Source organism: Elephas maximus, chromosome 23 (genome assembly GCF_024166365.1).
Source record: "Elephas maximus indicus isolate mEleMax1 chromosome 23, mEleMax1 primary haplotype, whole genome shotgun sequence".
Classification (NCBI taxonomy): domain Eukaryota; kingdom Metazoa; phylum Chordata; class Mammalia; order Proboscidea; family Elephantidae; genus Elephas; species Elephas maximus.
Genome location: NC_064841.1, coordinates 53,213,728 through 53,232,564, shown reverse-complemented (window position 1 = coordinate 53,232,564; position 18,837 = coordinate 53,213,728).

Genomic DNA, 18,837 nt, shown 5'->3' with positions numbered 1-18,837 from the left:
AATTAAAAAAAATTACTAGGGTTTTTAAAATCCTGGGAGCAAAAATGGGATTAAAGATGCGCTTAAGCTGACAAAGAAAAAGACTTTATAATGAGGGTATTATGGTATGAATATTTGTATGTTATACCTCAACATAAAGAAAACTAAAATCTTCACAACTGGACCAATAAACAACATCATGATAAATGGAGAAAATATTGAAGTTATCAAGGATTTCATTTTACCTGGATCCACAATCAACACCCATGGATGTGGCACAGTCAAGAAATCAAATGTATTGCATTGGGCAAATCTGTTGCAAAGACTCTTTTAAAGTATTAAAAAGCAAAGATGTCACTCTGAGGACTAAGGTGCACCTGACCCAAGCCACAGTGTTTTCAATCACCTCATATGCATGTAAAACTGGACAATGAATAAGGAAGACCGAAGCAGAATTGATGCCTTTGAATTATGGTGTTGGCAAAGAATTATGAATATACCATGGACTGCCAGAAGAATGAACCAAGTCTGTCATGGAAGAAATGCAGCCAGAATTCTCCTTAGAAGTGAGGATGGCAAGTATTCATCTCATGTACTTTGGACATGTTATCAGGAGGGACCAGTCCTTGGAGAAGGACATCACGGTTGGTAAAGCAGAGGGTCAGTGAAAGAGAGGAAGACCTTCAACAAGATGGATTGACACAGTGGCTGCAATGACAGGCTCAAGAATAGCAACAATTTTTTTTTTTAATTAACTTTTATTAAGCTTCAAGTGAACATTTACAAATCCAATCAGTCTGTCACATGTAAGTTTACATACATCTTACTCCCTTCTCCCACTTGCTCTCCCCCTATTGAGTCAGCCCTTTCAGTCTCTCCTTTCGTGACAATTTTGCCAGCTTCCCTCTCTCTCTATCTTCCCATCCCCCCTCCAGTCAAGAGTTGCCAACACACTCTCAAGTGTCCACCTGATTTAATTAGCTCACTCTTCATCAGCATCTCTCTCCCACCCCGCTGACCAGTCCCTTTCATGTCTGATGAGTTGTCTTCGGGGATGATTCCTGTCCTGTGCCAACAGAAGGTCTGGAGACCATGGCCGCCGGGATTCCTCTAGTCTCAGTCAGACCATTAAGTATGGTCTTTTTATGAGAATTTGGGGTCTGCATCCCACTGATCTCCTGCTCCCTCAGGCATCCTCTGCTGTGCTCCCTGTCAGGGCAGTCATCGATTGTGGCCGGGCACCAACTGGTTCTTCTGGTCTCAGGATGATGTAGGTCTCTGGTTCATGTGGCCCTTTCTGTCTCTTGGGTTCTTTGTTGTCGTGTGACCTTGGTGTTCTTCATTTTCCTTTGCTCCAGGTGGGTTGAGACCAATTGATGCATCTTAGATGGCCGCTTGTTAGCATTTAAGACCCCAGACGCCACATTTCAAAGTGGGATGCCGAATGTTTTCATAATAGAATTATTTTGCCAATTGACTTAGAAGTCCCCTCAAACCATGTTCCCCAGACCCCAGCCCCTGCTCCGCTGACCTTTGAAGCATTCATTTTATCCCGGAAACCTCTGTAATAGCAACAATTTTGAGGCTGGTGCAAGACCGGTGCTTTGTTCCATTGTATGTAGGGTTGCTATGAGTCAGAGCCGGCTTGATGGCATCTAACAACATGTTTATACCAGAGCTGAACATTTGAACTCAAAATAATATTGCATTGAATATAAAGGGAATAGATGGTACAAAACATGTGCCACTAATTATTCATAAAGAAGATAACATATAAGTTAAAAATAATTCATTTGAAATACGTTTTACCTACAATACTATATTTTAAATAAGAAAGATCAGGATGTTGAAGAAAATAATAGAGTAGGGAAGTAAAACGGTGTTTATTTAGTTTTCTTACACAGGAGGTACTAAAAAGTCTTGTTTCATTGACTTAGACAATACAAATATATCGATTAAGATTACTTTTCAAAAGCTTAAAGATAACCATTAGGAGAAACAAAAACACATCATAGACTCAGTTAATAACTAGAAAAGATATAAATGACCAAAATGCATTCTATGTATTGTTATTGGTTGCCATTGAGTTGGCTCTGACTCGTGGTGATCTACGTACAGCAGAATGAAATGCTGCCCAGCCCTATGCCTTCTTCACTGTTGTTGTTAAATAAAAAAGTGAGATACAAAACTACACATACAACATGAACCTAAGTTTCTAATGTATATGTATATAAAAAAATAAATAAATAAAATGTATAATTATGTAGACAGAAAATTTAAAAAAATTTAACAGCTGTTGTATCTGGGTAATAGAGCAATGACTGATTCTAATTTTCTCCCGTGTTCATTTCTGTGTTTCTAAGCTGTCTAAAAATATTTATACATGACATATGCAAACACACAAAAACCTACCTAATTCTTTTTTTTTTTTTAATTCAAATATGAAATCCCACATACAGTATTAATGTGGGTCAGTATAGTCCAGCATCATTTGGCCATCATTCTTCACTGGTAACAGTAAATAAGAAGATTGATAAAAATCCTGAAATCACTATCAATACAAAGTTGGATAGAAAAGGAAAATTTGTCTTAATGGCAGACAGGAATCCATATGCCAAGGTAAAACATTAAAAAGTTATTAAAAGCATCTCTGCCAAGTTGAAAGCCATAAATACAATTCCAATAACTGGAGCTTGATTCATAGAAGGGAACATTCTCCCTCATATAAAGAGCACAGGGAATTGCTTTCAGATCATCACAGTGTCAGAGTGCAGTCTCTCACATGTACAGATCCAGGAATTTGGGGTTCCACACAAGCTGAGGATACTGGTTGGTGGTTATCCCCTTCACCCTTGGTTCGCCTAGTGGGTTTCATCAAGAAGATCAAATACCCTTACTTTTACAGCAGAGATGCATCAGACAGCTGGCTTTTGATGAATAGAAATGAGATTGGCAGCTTCCTAATTAATAAAGCAGGGCTTTTTCTGACCAGTTCCTTCAGGTTCAAATGCCTGCTGAGAATTTGCATCTCTAACGAGTTTCCAGGCTATGCTAATGCTTCTGGTTAGGAATCAATTTTGAGAAACACTTAGTAAAGCCAGCCCCAACTCCACTGCCATCAATTCTGACTCATAGCAACCCCATAGGGTTTCCAAGGCTGTAAAAATCTAAGCAAAAAGACTTCCAAATCTTTCTCCCACAGAGCCACTGGTGGTTTCAAACTGCCAACATTTCGCTAGCAGTTGATTGCTTTCACCACTGCGCCTCCAGGCTTCTTACTAATAGAGCAGTAGTTCTCAAAATTTATTATGCGTAACAACCACCTGGTGGTCTTGTTAAACTGTAGATTCTGATTCAGTATATCTGGGATAGAAATGCAATTTTTCATCAGGGTTTGAACCAGAAGAACTAGTTCAAAGCCCTGGAATAAAGTGACTTAATAAGTATCACTTTTGACCAGGTGGGCTTGAAGTGGACCTAGGGATACTCCTAAACCTTCTGTAGGCTGGTCACAACTGATCTAAATTCACTTAAGCATCCTATTCCTTACTAAATTTCTTAATGCTAAAACTGGGTGCAAGTAAGCGTCCTTGAATGCAAAGTTAACGTTGGTTCAGTGAAACCTAATGATAATTAGTAACACTGAAATGATATACACAGGAAAACCATTCACTTTTTAATCCTACTTTCCTTTTTAACTTTCACAGCTTTGAAAGCATCATATGCCCAGTATAAGCCAACAGTACTCTGCCAGCCCAGCCCTCTGATGCCCCACAGCCTATAATGGACTAAAACACTTAATTGGAAGAGCATACTTACCCCTGCAAAAACCTCAGCCACAACAGCTAATTAGTAAAAAACATTATCAGAACAACTCTCAAAATGGTTATTGCAGGAGAAAAAAAATTCTTCTAAAATATGCCTATGTAATTTGTCATAGGAACTAATCAAGAATATGTTCTTTTTTGTTTTGTTTTGGGTTTATTATTATTATTATTGGGATCTGGACTAATATGGCATTCCTGTTTAGCAATGCTATCCAATCTACACATTTATTTTGCTTCTTTAGTAATTACCAAAACCATTGCAAAAATTATGCATGAAAATAATGGTTAACTCAAATTCACTTAGAACATTAGCTATATCCAAGTGTTAATATTGTACTTGTTTTTGGTACTGAAACATGAAATCTAATTGGATCATCACAGCTACAAGGATGCCAACCAATATAAAAAGGCAGGATACATGAAACATCAGAATGTCGTTGTTGCTGCTATTGCTAGTTGTTGGCACCGATTCATGGTGATCTTACGTACAACAGAACAAAAAGTTACCCAGTCCTGTGCCATCTTCATGTTTTTTGATATATTTGAGTCCATCTTGGACTTTTTCTCGTGATTGGTCTTTCCTGATTATGTGTCCAAAGTAAGCAAGCAGAAGTCTCATCATCCTCACTTCTTGAATAACATTTTTAATTTCTTCAACTGCTTTATCTGTGTGTTCCTTGGCTTGTTCTGCGTATTGCCTGATCTCCTTCCTGATCTCATTCCTAATGTCTTGAAGAGTTCTGTACATTAATCTTCTGTATTCTGCATCTGGTAATTCCAGGAATACACCTTCATCCAGAAGATCCCTTGATTCTTTGTTTTGAGAGCTTGTTAAAGTGATCATGGTCTGCTTCTTTATGTGATTTGATACTGACTGTTGTCTCCGAGCCATCTATAAGTTATTGTATTAGTTTATCTTATGTTTGCTTACCATATCCTAGCTTCTTGCTTTGCTTTGTTTTGATATGCCCAAATAGGTTGCTTGAGTGAGCTAGCTTCATTATTTTTGCCTTTGGAGCTCTAACTTCCTGTCACCAGATGGCTAAAGCTGTTATCAGGTATATGAGTTTATGAACCCATTCACTTTTCTTGTATGGATTCAGCTCAGGTGTCCAGGTAGTTGTTCATCAAGTGTGTGGTACGGGCTGTCCTACAGTCTTAGAGGGGCAGGTATAGGTACAGGTATCTGGTTGCAGTAGGGAGTCATACTCTGAACAAGGCAGGGGGCTGACAACTGTCCCCCAAGTGTCTGTGAGGAAAGCATGTCCCTGTTCCCTAGAGTGCACAGGTGGGTGAGTTCTGTAGACGGACCATGGACACCCAAAGCTTTTGGTTGTAAGGACTGGGAGGTACCAGTTATCCTTGGACCTCTGTCGCAGGTGGTTGGGTGATGTGAGTGGAGCCACCAGTCCTTAGGCCCCTGATGTGGGTAGGTGAGGACCCTGTTTAATAAGCAAAGTGGTGTCACACAACAAACATCCACCTTTCCACCACACAGCTGGAACAGTTGCAGTCTGCCAACAAGGGCCTATTCTCCTGAAATAGACACACACAAGCTCGTCCAGGGGGGAAAGGTTTTCAAAAGCTACAGACCATTTATGCCTGGACAGGAACTATTTCTGTCCTGAGCTCCCCAGGTTAGTGGAGCTGGCAGATTATCTTTTCCCATAGTTCTGAATTTATTCCTTCTCCAAGGCTGGGAGAATGACTCAGGACACACAACAGAACCTATATCAGGCCCAGGGAAATCGACAGCCACTGAAGCAGGCTTCAGGGCTGGGGGCACAGTAAAATATCCACAAGTACTTAGCTTTTGCCAAGAGCGCCATTCTTTTCTGGTTCCAGAAGTGTGAGAAGGCTGTGAGTAGGCTGTTTCTCCCTGAGGAAACTGCGGCTGAAAGCTACCAGCAGCCTGCGATAGCAGCTCCCAGGAGTGGTACCTGAGGGATCCCAGTGATTCAGGTCCAGTAACTCCTCTCTGCTTCTGAACCATCTCTCCCTCCCCCTGCCACTCAGTCCATTTTCTAACTTTGCCTGTGATGTTCAGGGTTCCTAGCTTGTCATAAATATAATTGTTTCACTTTTTTTTTTTTTTTTTTTTTGGTCTTTGTTGTAAGAGGGATCTCTGGATGCATCTGACTACTCTCCCATTTTGTCCTGCCTCCCATCCTCACTTCTAAGGAGCATTCTCATCATATTTCCTCTGAGATTGATTTGTTTGTTCTTCTGGCAATCTATGGTGTATTCTTTGCTCACACCACAATTTGAAGGCATTAATTCTTCTTTCTTCTTTTTTTCATTGTCCTGCTTTTAAATGCATATGAGGCAATTGAAAAGACCATGGATAAGATGACTAATCATCATAATAAATACCGTTTAAAATTTTTTTTTTGTTGAGCTTTAAGTGAAAGTTTACAAATCAAGTCAGTCTCTCACACATATACACCTTGCTACACACTTCCAATTACTCTCCCCCTAATGAGACAGCCGCTGTCTCCCTCTACTCTCTCTTTTCATGTCCATTTCACCAGCTTCTAACCCCCTCCACCCTCTCATCTCCCCTCCAGGCAGGAGATGCCAACATAGTCTCAAGTGCCCACCCTATCCAAGAAGCTCACTCCTCACCAGCATCCCTCTCCAACCCATTGTCCAGTCCAATCCATGTGTGAAGAGTTGGCTTCGGGAATGGTTCCTGTCCTGGCCCAACAGAAGGTCTGGGGACCGTGACCACTGGGGTCCTTCCAGTCTCAGTCAGACCATTAAGTCTGGTCTAATGAGAATTTGGGGTCTGCATTCCACTGCTCTCCTGTTCCCTCAGGGGTTCTATGTTGTGTTCCCTGTCAGGGCAGTCATTGGTTGTAGCCGGGCACCATCTAGTTCTTCTGGTCTCAGGATGATGTAGTCTCTGGTTCATGTGGCCCTTTCTGTTTCTTGGGCTGTAATAACCCTGTGTCCTTGGTGTTCTTCATTCTCCTTTGATCCAGGTGGGTTGAGACCCATGGATACATCTTAAATGGCTGCTTGCTAGCGTTTAAGACCTCAGGCACCACTCTTCAAAGTGGGATGCAGAATGTTTTCTTAATAGATGTTATTATGCCAATTGACTTAGATGTCCCCTGAAATCATGGCCCCCAGACCCCTGCCCCTGCTATGCTGGCCTTCGAAGCAGTCAGTTTATTCAGGAAATTTCATTGCTTTTGGTTTAGTCCAACTGTGCTGACCTCCCCTGTACTGTGTGCTCTTTCCCTTCACCTAAAGTAGTTCTTATCTACTATCTAATTAGTGAATGCCCCTCTCCCACCCTCTCTCCCTCCCCTCTCTCGTAACCACAAAGGAATGTTTTATTCTCAGTTTAAACTGTTTCTCAAGTTCTTATAATAGTGGTCTTCTACAATATTTCTCCTTTTGCAACTAATTTCACTCAGTCTAATGCCTTCCAGGTTCCTCCATGTTATGAAATGTTTCACAGATTCATCACTGATCTTTATCGATGTGTAGTATTCCATTGTGTGAATATACCATATTTTATTTATCCATTCATCCATTGATGGGCACCTTGGTTGCTTCCATGTTTTTGCTATTGTAAACAATGCTGCAGTAAACATAGGTGTGCATATATCTGTTCGTGTAAAGGCTCTTATTTTTCTAGGACATATTCCAAGGAGTGGGACTGCTGGATCGTATGGTAGTTCTATTTCTAGCTTTTTTTAAAAAAGCACCAAATCGATTTCCAAAGTGGTTGTACCATTTGACATTCCCACCGGCAGCGTAGAAGTGTTCCAATCTCTCCACATCTTCTCCAACATTTATTATTTTGTGTTTCTTGGATTAATGCCAGCCTTGCTGGAGTGAGATGAAATCTCATTGTAGTTTTGATCTGCACTTCTGTAATGGCTAATGATCGTGAACACTTCCTTATGTATCTGTTAGCTACCTGAATGCCTTCTTTAGTGAAGTGTCTATTCATATCTTTTGCCCATTTTTTAATTGGGTTATTTGTCTTTTTGTAGTTGAGTTTTTGCAGTATCACGTAGATTTTAGAGATCAGGCGCTGACTGGAAATGTCATAGCTAAAAGCTTTTTCCCAGTCTGTAGGTAGTCTTTTTCCTCTTTTGGTGAAGTCTTTGGATGAGAATAGGTGTTTGATTTTTAGGAGCTCCCAGTTATCTAGTTTTTCTTCTGCATTCTTAATAATATTTTATATGCTCTTTATGACACGTATTAGGGCTCCTAACATTGTCCCTATATTTTCTTCCATGATCTTTATCGTTTCAGATTTAGGCCTTTGATCCATTTTGAGCTAATTTTTGTGCATGGAGTGAGGTATGGGTCTTGTTTCTTTTTTTTGCAGTTGAATATCCAGTTATGCCAGCACCATTTTTTAAAAAGACTGTCTTTTCCCCATTTAACTGTTTTGGAGACTTTGTCAAATATCAGCTGCTCATATATGGATGGATTTATGGCTGGATTCTCAATTCTGTTCCATTGGTCTATGTATCTGTTGTTGTACCAGTACCAGGCTGTTTTGACTACTGTGGTGGTATAATAGGTTCTAAAATCAGGTAAAGTAAGGCCTCCCACTTTGTTCTTCTTTTTCAGTAATGCCTTATTTATCCAGGGCCTCTTTCCCTTCCATATGAAGTTGGTAAATGTTTCTCCATCTCTTTAAAGAATGTCATTGGGATTTGGATCAGAATCGCATTAAATGTATAGATCGCTTTTGGTAGATTAGACATTTTTATAATGTTAAGTCTTCCCATCCATGAGCAAGGTATGTTCTTCCACTTATGTAAGTGTCTTTTGGTTTCTTGCAGAAGCGTACTGTAGTTTTCTTTGCATCAGTCTTTTACATCTCTAGTAAGATTTATTCTTAAGTATTTTATCTTCTTGGGGGCTACTGTAAATGGCATTGATTTGCTGATTTCCCCTTCAATGTTATTTTTGTTGGTGTAGAGGAACCCAACTGATTTTTGTACGTTTATCTTGTATCCTGATACACTGCTGAACTCTTCTATTAGTTTCAGTAGTTTTCTGGAGGATTCCTTAGGGTTTTCTGTGTATAAGATCATGTCATCTGCAAATAGAGATACTTTTACTTCTTCCTTGCCAATCTGGATGCTCTTTATTTCTTTATCTAGCCTAATTGCTCTGGCTAGGGCTTCCAGCACAATGCTGAATAAGAGTGGTGATAAAGGGCATCCTTTTCTGTTTCCCGATCTCAATGGAAATGTTTTCAGGCTCTCTCCATTTAGGGTGATGCTGGCTGTTGGCTTTGTATAAATGCCCTTTATTATGTTGAGGAATTTTCCTTCTATTCCTATTTTGCTGCGAGTTTTTATCATCAATGAATGTTGAACTTTGTCAAATGCTTTTTCTGCATCAATTGATAAAATCATGTGATTCTTGTCTTTTGTTTTATTTATGTGGTGGATTACATTAATTGTTTTTCTAATGTTGAACCATCCCTGCATACTTGGTCATGGTGAATTACTTTTTTGATATGTTGTTGAATTCTATTGGCTAGAATTTTGTTGAGGATTTTTGCATCTACGTTCATGAGGGATATAGGTCTACGATTTTCTTTTCTTGTGGTGTCTTTACCTGGTTTTTGTATCAGGGTTATGGTGGCTTCATAGAATGAGTTTGGTAGTATTCTGTCCTTTTCTATGCTCTGAAATACCTTTAGTAGTAGTGGTGTTAAGTCTTCTCTGAAAGTTTGCTAGAACTCTGCAGTGAAGCTGTCCGGGCCAGGGTTTTTTTTGTTGTTGTTGGGAGTTTTTTGATTACCTTTTCAATCTCTTCTTTTGCTATGGGTCTATTTTGTTGTTTTACCTCTGTTTTAGTTTAGGTAGGTAGTGTGTTTCTAGGAATTCATCCATTTCTTCTAGGTTTCCAAATTTGTTGGAGTATATTTTTTCACAGTAATCTGATATGATTCTTTTAATTCCAGTTGGGTCTGTTGTAATATCGCCCCTCTCATTTCTTATTTGGGTTATTTTCTTCCTCTGCTGTTTTTCTTTTGTCAGTTTGGAGGGTGGTTTATCAATTTTATTTTTAATCTTCTGAATTCCTGATTGCTGTCTGTCTATGGATTTTTCCAGCTTATTAAACTTTTCGTTATGTTCCGGAATAATCTTTCTAATTTCTTCAGTTGCTTTATCTGTGTGTTCCTTGGCTTGTTCTGTGTATTGCCCCATTTCCTTCCTGATGTCTTGAAGGGTTCTGTATATTAAACTTTTGTATTCTGTATCTGGTAATTCCAGGAATGCACTTTCATCTAGAAGATCCCTGGATTCTTTGTTTTGAGAGCCTGTTGAGGCTATCATGGTCTGTTTCTTTATGTGACTTGATATTGACTGTTGTCTCCGAGCCATCTATAAGTTATTGTATTAGTTTATGTTTGCTTACTGTGTCGTAGCTGCTTGCTTTGTTTTGTTTTGGTATACCCCTATGGGTTGCTTGAGTGAGCTAGCTTGATTATTTTCACTTTTGGAGCTCTGGCGTCCTGTCCCTAGCTGGCTAGAGCTGTTATCAGGTATATCAGTCTAGGAGTCCATTCGGTTTTCTTGTATGAATTCAGCTGAGGTTTCCAGGTAGCTGATCATCAAGTGTGTGGCACAGGCTCTGTCCTACCGTCTTAGAGGGGCAGAGATGATTGGCATATATACCAGTATCTGATTGCAGCAGGGGGTCACACTCTGAACAAGGCAGGAGCTGAGAACCGACCCCCAAGTGTCTCTGAGGAAAATGCATCTCTGTTCCCTAGGGCACACCGGTTGGTGGTTTCTGCAGGGGGACCATGGGCACCCAAAGTTTTTGGTTGTAAGGATTGGGAGGTACCAGTTATCTTTGGACCCCTGTCACGGGTGGTGGCTGACCTGAGTGGAGCTACCAGTCCTTAGGTCCCTGATGTGGGTAGGTGAGGACCTTGTTTAATAAGCAAAGCAATGTCAAATGTCAAACACCCACCTCTCCACCGCACAGCTGAAATGGTTAGAGTTTGCCAACAAGGGCCTATTCTCCCAAATTAGGCCCACACAGGTCCTTGCAGAAGAGAAAGGTGCTCAAAGTCCATCGATGGTTTATGCCTGGATAGGAGCCACTTCTGTCCTGAGCTCCCCTAGTTAATGGAGCTAGCCAATGATTTTTCCCCCCAGTTGCAAATTTTTTCCTTCCCCAAGTCTGGGAGGATGTCTCTAGGTGCTCACCAGGGTCTATCTCAGGCCCAGGGATTCAGCCGCTGAAGCCACCTTGGGGGTGGGGGGGGGCACAGTAAAATATACTCAAGTACTTATCTTTTGCTGAGAGCGACGTTCTCCTCAGGTTCCGGAGGTGTGAGTAGTCTGCGTGGCTGGCTTCTTCTCCCTGAGGAAACTGTGGCCAAATGCTAGTACCGGCCCGCTGCCACCGTTCTGGGAATGGTGCCTGAGGGCTCCCCATGATTCAGGTCTGGTAACTCCTCTCCATTTCTGAACTGTCTCTTCCTCCCCTTGCCCCTCAGTTCGTTGTCTAAGCTTGGCTTTGATCCTCAGGGCTCCCAGCTTATCACAAATATACTCGTTTTACTTGTTTTTGGGGGTCTTTGTTGTGAAGTTGGTTCTGCGGAAGCGTCTGTCTATTTCGCCATCTTGGCTCCATCTCCTAAATGCCATTTTTTTTTATGTTACTGAAATGGCTGATTAAAATGTCAATATCTTTTAAACTACATCCAAGGGAATTGGAATTAATAAAAATTACTTTATTAAAAAAAAAGTTAATTTGAGCAAACACTGCCAGTGCCCTGCCCATATGCCTCAGACTGTCCATGTGGCTGGTGGACTTCCACCTGCTCACATCTGTATCTGTTCCTGAGGGTGTCCAGTTCCTGACAATGGAAGGCTGCTCTGGGCATAGGTAATGCAGGCTGCCAAGGACAGGGAAGGAACCCTCCATGAGTAGCCCTGAACCAACTTTCAGAATTTAGTGTTTAAATACAGCAGCTTTGTCATCTCTCGGGAGGAAATATTCTGAGCTCCATGTTTTGTAACACATCACAGAGTTTCCCTGTGGGCTTAAACTCCAATTTCCCACTGTGATAATGCACCTTTTATTGGTCAACTTCCATTGCCTTATCACTTCCCCATCCCCCTTCTTGTGACCATGAAACCCCCCACCTGCCAATAAACTATACACATCAAATCCTTATCTCAGTGTCTGATTCTGGGGGAACCTAAATGAAGACACAAAGTAAACAACAATGACAACAATAACTTTTTGAAAATAGATTTTATTTTTTAGAGCAGTTCGAGGTTTATAGAGAAATGTGCAGAAAGTACATAGAGTTCCCCTACACCCTGTTTCTCCTTCTGTGTAGTTTCTCCGTTTATTAACATCTTGCGTTCCTGTGGTACATTTGTTACAACTGATGTCCATAGTTTACCTCGTGATTCCCTCTTTGTATCACACAGTCCTATGGGTTTTGACAAATGTATGATATCATGTGTCCACCATTCACTGCCTTAAAAATGCCCTGTGTTCCACATATTCGTCTCTCCATTCTTCCCCATGAACTCCTGGTGACTACTGATCTTTTTACTGTCTCTATCTTTTTACTGTCTCTATATAGTTTTGCCTTTTCCAGAATGTTATGTTTGGAATCATACAGTACGTAGCTTTTTCAGACTGGTTTCTTTCACTTAGCAATATGTATTTAAGGTTCTTCCATGTCTTTTCATAGCTTGATAGCTTATTTTTTATATGACTGAATAATATTCCATTGTATTCCTCTACCACAATTTGTTTATTCTTTCAATGACTTTTTATTGAGTTCTATTTAATGCAAGGTTCCAGGCTAAATATCAGGAGTTCAGTGATGACTGGAACCCTGTCCATACTTGTGAGCTCACAACACATTTTAGTATTATTATAGGTGTTGATCTTATTAAATATACTAAGATTTTGGAGATGATGGATATTATAAAACAGGAATGCGATGTGGTGAACTGAAGCATCTGGACTTACACTTGCATTATGACCCAGAATTCAGAGGATCAGGTAATTCTGAACAACAAATACTTTCTTATTCTAGACTCATCGGAGGAAATACCAGCATCAAACAAACATAGAAACATACAAATTGGAAACAAAGTCTGTGGACCTGAAGAGTGAGCCCTACTGTTTTGTGACTTGAACAGAAGTGAGTATGGGCTTTATGCCCCTCCAAATTATAGCACATATCACCAAAGTAGCCATATAGCTTCCAGGGAGTGAGACCTCAGTTAGGGTAGCAAGAAAGCTGGCTATTTTTTCCTTGATAGACATGAAATAAGTGTCTGAATGTTGATGAAGCTTTGGAGTACAATTCAGAGAAAATAAATCTCCATTAACCCCGAGTTATAAAAACATAAGGCAAGGTAGTCTTTTGACAGATGAAGCCTAGATGTATTATAGATAAGATACTTTATAAATACAAACTCCAACTACACTCTCCAGGGCTCAAGGCCAACCCTAGGTACACAGTACAGCTCCACAACCTGTCACATCTACCCAAGGACGATTCTCAGACCCTCCAATAGCTGCCCTCTTTCCAACCATCTAAATATGCAGAAGGTGGGAGGGGTTGAAGGGAATCATAGAAAACTGTTGAAAATGCCAGAAACATCTGTTCTTGATTAGTGTAAAGAACCAGGTTCCAGTTTGCTGCCAGGTGCCTTGACTCATCGACCATGCCCTCTCTCCTATGAAGGATTCAAGAACCAAAAGATCCATTTTTGTTTTAGGCAAAAACGGAGTATCAAAAAAATTCTGTAAAACATTGAAATACTGTCATCTAACCAGAAGACAAGGAACCGTCCAGGATCCGGGAAGAAGTCAGGCATTCTCTTCAAAACCATCATGCTTGTCTCACGTACTCACAGATGTAGATTCCCAGAAGAAGCTCTTTCTGTACTGCCCTTTCCCCACCACAACCTATATTTTTCCTCCTCCTAGAAAAGTCCTACCAGTTACCCAGACATACTCACCATAAAGAGATAATAAAATGTTAAATATTTCTTTGGTTTCAAGCTTTGAAAAAACGAATAGCCACAGAAAGTGCATATAATATACTTCTTATGAATTTTCAGGGTATAAGAAAGTCCTGGGCCTGGGCCAAAATAAGGGGTATTGAGCTACCCAAAATGACTTGGCTAGTCACTGGGATAAGAAAGTCTGGGGTGAAAGGTACTGTTCATGAAGTATTCATTGGCTCGGTAAGAACAGTCGCCTTCCTGTTGGTAAAGAAGTCATAAGGGAAGCCATGTGAAGACCCTGCTGTTTCTCCCACCTGTGACCATTATCCCTCGAGTTGTTTATTACTACATGCAAAAAGCAGAACTCTCCAGATGGCAGCATGGGATAGAGTCTAGACATCATTTATTGGCCACCGACTAGTGGAAACAAATCTGCAGAATCGACTTTTTTTCTCCTCTTGGACTTTTCCCCCAATTTCACCACTTGTTTTACATTGCACACTCTGAGAAGTTAAATGACCCTGACACTTAGAATTACTCAAAAGCTAAGAGGATATTCCCAACTCTGTCAGGAATGGCTCCTTTTCGCTGAGACAGTAACTCTTGCCAATTGCTCCCTCAGAAAAACCTGCAATTGCTATCATTTCTGTGTTGTGTTTTCCTAGTTCTCTTAGAAGGTTGTTTGACTGGTGAGTAGTAATTGATCACAGTACATCCAATAGCAGCTATTTCTCCCACTGGCAATATTGCTGAAAGATTCTTCTAGTCTTGAATATGTTTTACTTCATCCATTTAACAGAACTTTACCAAGTGCCAAGTGATCTGGAAAGCCCTAGAAATACAAAGTCAAAAACAAAACAACCCCCATGAATCTATACTCAGGTTGGCATGACAGATAAACAAATCGACAATTTCAGGACACTTCGGTGTGACCTGGCCATTGCTTACCCCTCCATCATCATATCCCACCTTTTCTCTGTCACTCTTAATGCTCAGCCGTGCTGGACTTCTCCAATTTGCTCAGATATGACAATGCTGCTTTTGCCTCCAGCCTTAGGCATACACTGTACTTGAACCCTGGAGTGCTCTTCCCAGCTTTTCATCTGGCAAATATCTATTTATCCTTTAGGTCTCAGCTGAGATGACACTTCATCAAAGAAGCCTTCCCAGACCCCCCAGAACTGAGATAGGCCTTCCTCCAGAGTGCTCCCTCAGAACAGCGTGCTTCTCCCACCACTTCATATCAGCTGGGCTCTATGAGAGCAGGGTATCTCTGGGATGTTACATCATGTCTGGTACATAGGAGGCAATCAAAAAATATAGAATGAGTGAATAAATAGATAAGAGTTATGAAGAAGTTATTACCCAATGTCTGCTTACTCTGAATGCTTGCCTAAATAGTTTTATGGAATAGTGTAGAGTTTCTTTGGTCTTAGGAATCCTATAATTTTATGAAACCTGGGTTAAACAAAATGAAACAGATTTATTTACTGTAAAATGCTCAGAACCTTCATATAGTAGCATTCAATGGCAATCTCTAAAAGGGAGCTTTGTGAAGAATCACCCAAGCTTATTTGGGCCAAAGAAGCCTTTCATAACATACACACTTATTCAACAAGTCCTCATGGATTTCCTGCCATGTTGCAGGCACTGTCCATGGCCCTGAGGAGACAGGCCTTGAGCAGACAAGGCCCTATCCTCAAAGAACACGCTTTCCAGTCAGGGGAGACAGTCAGTAAACAAACAAAAAATTCAACAAACTCTTGATCAGTGCTGTGCAGAAAAGAAAATGCTCAATGAAGTACTGATTGGAAGGGCTGGCTTCTTTAGAAAGAGCGATCAGGGAACACTCTCTCAACAGGTACATAAAAAAAAAAAAAAAAGTCCATAATGCAAAGACCTGAAGAAAGAGCATTCCAGGATATAAGGCAGAGCAGGTATAATGGTCCTGACAGGAGATCAAGTCCAGTGTATTAAAGAACAGAAAGTCAGAAAGAAAGTCCAAAGGAGCTGAAGTCTGAGAGAAAGGAAAGGGGATTGATAAGAAATGAGTAAGGTCTGAGAAGAAACCAGTTGTAGTAGACACTGACTAATGAACCCTGCTACTTTGGGTTTTCGATGGCTGATTTTTCAAAGTTTGATCACCAGGCCTTTCTTCCGAGGTGCCCCTGGGTGGACTCAAGCCACCAACCTTTCAGTTAGCAGCCAAACGCATTAGCTGTTGTAGTACCCTGAGAGGAAACAAAAGAGGTAATACAAGGTAATACTAAATTGGGAAGCTATTGAAAGGTCTTAAGCATGGGTTATATGATATGAAGAGTGTTTTTAAATATTGTTCTGATAACTTCTTTTGACATCTTTAAAGTTATTATTATCTACTTCTGGGTGGCATGAATGGTTAAGTTCTTGACTACTAGCTGAAGGGTTGAAGGTTTGAACCCACCTGGAGACATCTTGGGAGGCAGACCTGGTGACCTGCTTCCGAATTATCACAGCTTTGAAAACTCTCTGGACCAGTTCTACTCTGTGCACAGGGGGATGCCATGAGTTAGAATCAACCCAACGGTAACTGACAACAACAGCAGCAAAGTTATTATTAAAGAATTGAAAGAACATTCAGGAAAAAAAAAGTGAAATACAAAACAAAAGCAATAAAGATCAGCAGTGAAATTAGCAAAAATTATTCTGACATCAAAGCGTGAGAACAACGGAAAAATTCAGAACATACCAAAAACTGCAACTCATTTAGAGAAAGAGACAATGTCAAAAAGAGATAATGAATAGGTTCTTGGGCTGTATGGTAATCCACTTGATAAAGAGTAAATCATATGAGCATACTGGAACAATATTTAAATTTCTTGCTGACGTTGACAGATACAATAAAAACTCTTAAGACACCACCTCTATGAGCACATGGGTGTCCACAGTTCAAACCGTATATAATGTGAGTCACTATCCAAGAACCCTTACAAGGACTGGAACCCTTACAGCTCACATATGAAAGAAACTTCATAAAATAGACACCCAAATTTGACAGCAATCCTAAAAATTTACATCACCAGTGATGACAACGAAGCTAAAACTAACTTTTCTGAATTACTTCAGTCAACCACGTTGGAAAAATATACTAAACTATTATTTTTTATTTTCTTTTTAGACAGTGATTTTACAAAATAGTTGTCATATAATGAAACAAAGACAAAAAAGCCAAACAATTTATAGAACAAAATGTTATAAAGGTGTGTTAGGCAACTGATGAATCTTACTTTTCTGCATTTTATGTTTGTAGCTTTTTTTTAAATTTGTTGTGTCAATCCTCTCTCTTGAACAAGTATTTACTTTTGTACTAATTGTTATATTTGTAACTTTATGTTCTTTTATATTTCATTCTTGAAAAGAGCACTGGAAAACCTAGATGCTCCCTGCATGGGGGTGTGGGACACCCTGACCTGTTCCAGGAACGGGAGAGATAGTGTCTGGCTGGTGTATGAATTGGGAAAACTGAATTGGGTAAAACCAGAAACCAAACCAGTCGCTGTCAAGTTGATTCTGGCTCATGACGATCCCGTGTGTATCAGAGTAGAATTACGCTCCGTAAGGTTTTCAGTGGCTGTGACCTTTTGGGAGCAGATCTCCACAATTGTCTTTTGAGTAGCCTCTGTGTGGGTTTGAACCACCAACTTTTCAGTCAGTAGTGAAGTGCTTACCATTTAGGCCACCCAGGGATTCTATGGATTGTGTAGAGGCGAGTAATAGACACAAAAGGAAACAGAAGAACAAAGTATCAAATTACAGCTTTTAAAATTAAAATATCAGTTTTCAAGATTTAAAATTTACATCTAAATTAATGGACAGGCCAAAGAACATAGCCGAGCATTTAGGGTTGAGCAGGCTATCTGAGACTGATCTAGAAGGAAGACCACCCACAGTTCAGCTAGTTTCCCAGTGTGGCAAAAAATTCAACAAAACATTTAGGCATCGTGATATTAACTTTCCTGTATAAAATTCACATATTACATCCTGAGAATAGTATCAGTCTTGTTAATTAAAAGAATATATTATATTCTGAGAACATTTGAAACAAATCACAAGAGTAAATTTCATCCCTCGAAATACCCTCGAGTAGATTTCGACTCAGAGCGACCCTACAGAACAGGGTAGAACCGCCCACAGGGTTTCAAAGGCTATATTCTTTACGGAAGCAGAATGGTAAATGTTTCTCTCTCAGAGCCGCTGGTGGGTTTGAAATGTTGGCCTTTCTTCTAACGGTCGGCCAAGGGCTCCTTTGTAAATATCACACAAGTATAAGTCACAATTTCAGTAGGGCTTATTTTGTGCTCAGAAACTTCATAACCTGAGGTAAAACAATACGGATGCCATAGGGACAAGTCCTGTGAATTAGAGGGATTGCACCATGAACAGCCACTATGTAAATAAAAAGTAACATGGGGAAAAATGTGGCATAAGATACTGTATTCACCTGAGACTCCTGGGGCAGAGGAAAAGAATGAGAATGCAGACCAGGGAGGTGTGAGAGATAGGTTGCATCTCATTTTCTCAATGGGATAATTCCTTGATAGGGGCTGGAGTTTCTGACTAATAACAGCACGACAATTACTGCTCTTGCCTCACTAAAAATGGTATCTGTATATAAACAAGGCAAAGCAAGAATTAATTTTTTAAAATTTAATTTAGAAAAATAAAATGCAATATAGTGCTGCAGAAAGTTACTGTCTGAATTCTTAAAATGTTTATGTCATTTTCCCTGAAAAGATATGAAGGGATAAAGCAATATCTAAATAAGCATAATGGAATTAAAATATTTTGATGAAGATAAATTTAAAATGTATTGCTAAAGATTTCATATGTAGAGACTATTACCATTTTTCAAAATTTGCATTTACTTATTTTTGGATAAGTGATGCATTCATACAGTTCATAAATCAAGAGAACCAAAACTTTGTATGGTGAAAAGTCCCCCTCCTGGCCCCGTCTCCCAGCCGCGAAGTTCCCTCCCCAGAGGCAACCAATGCTAACCAATT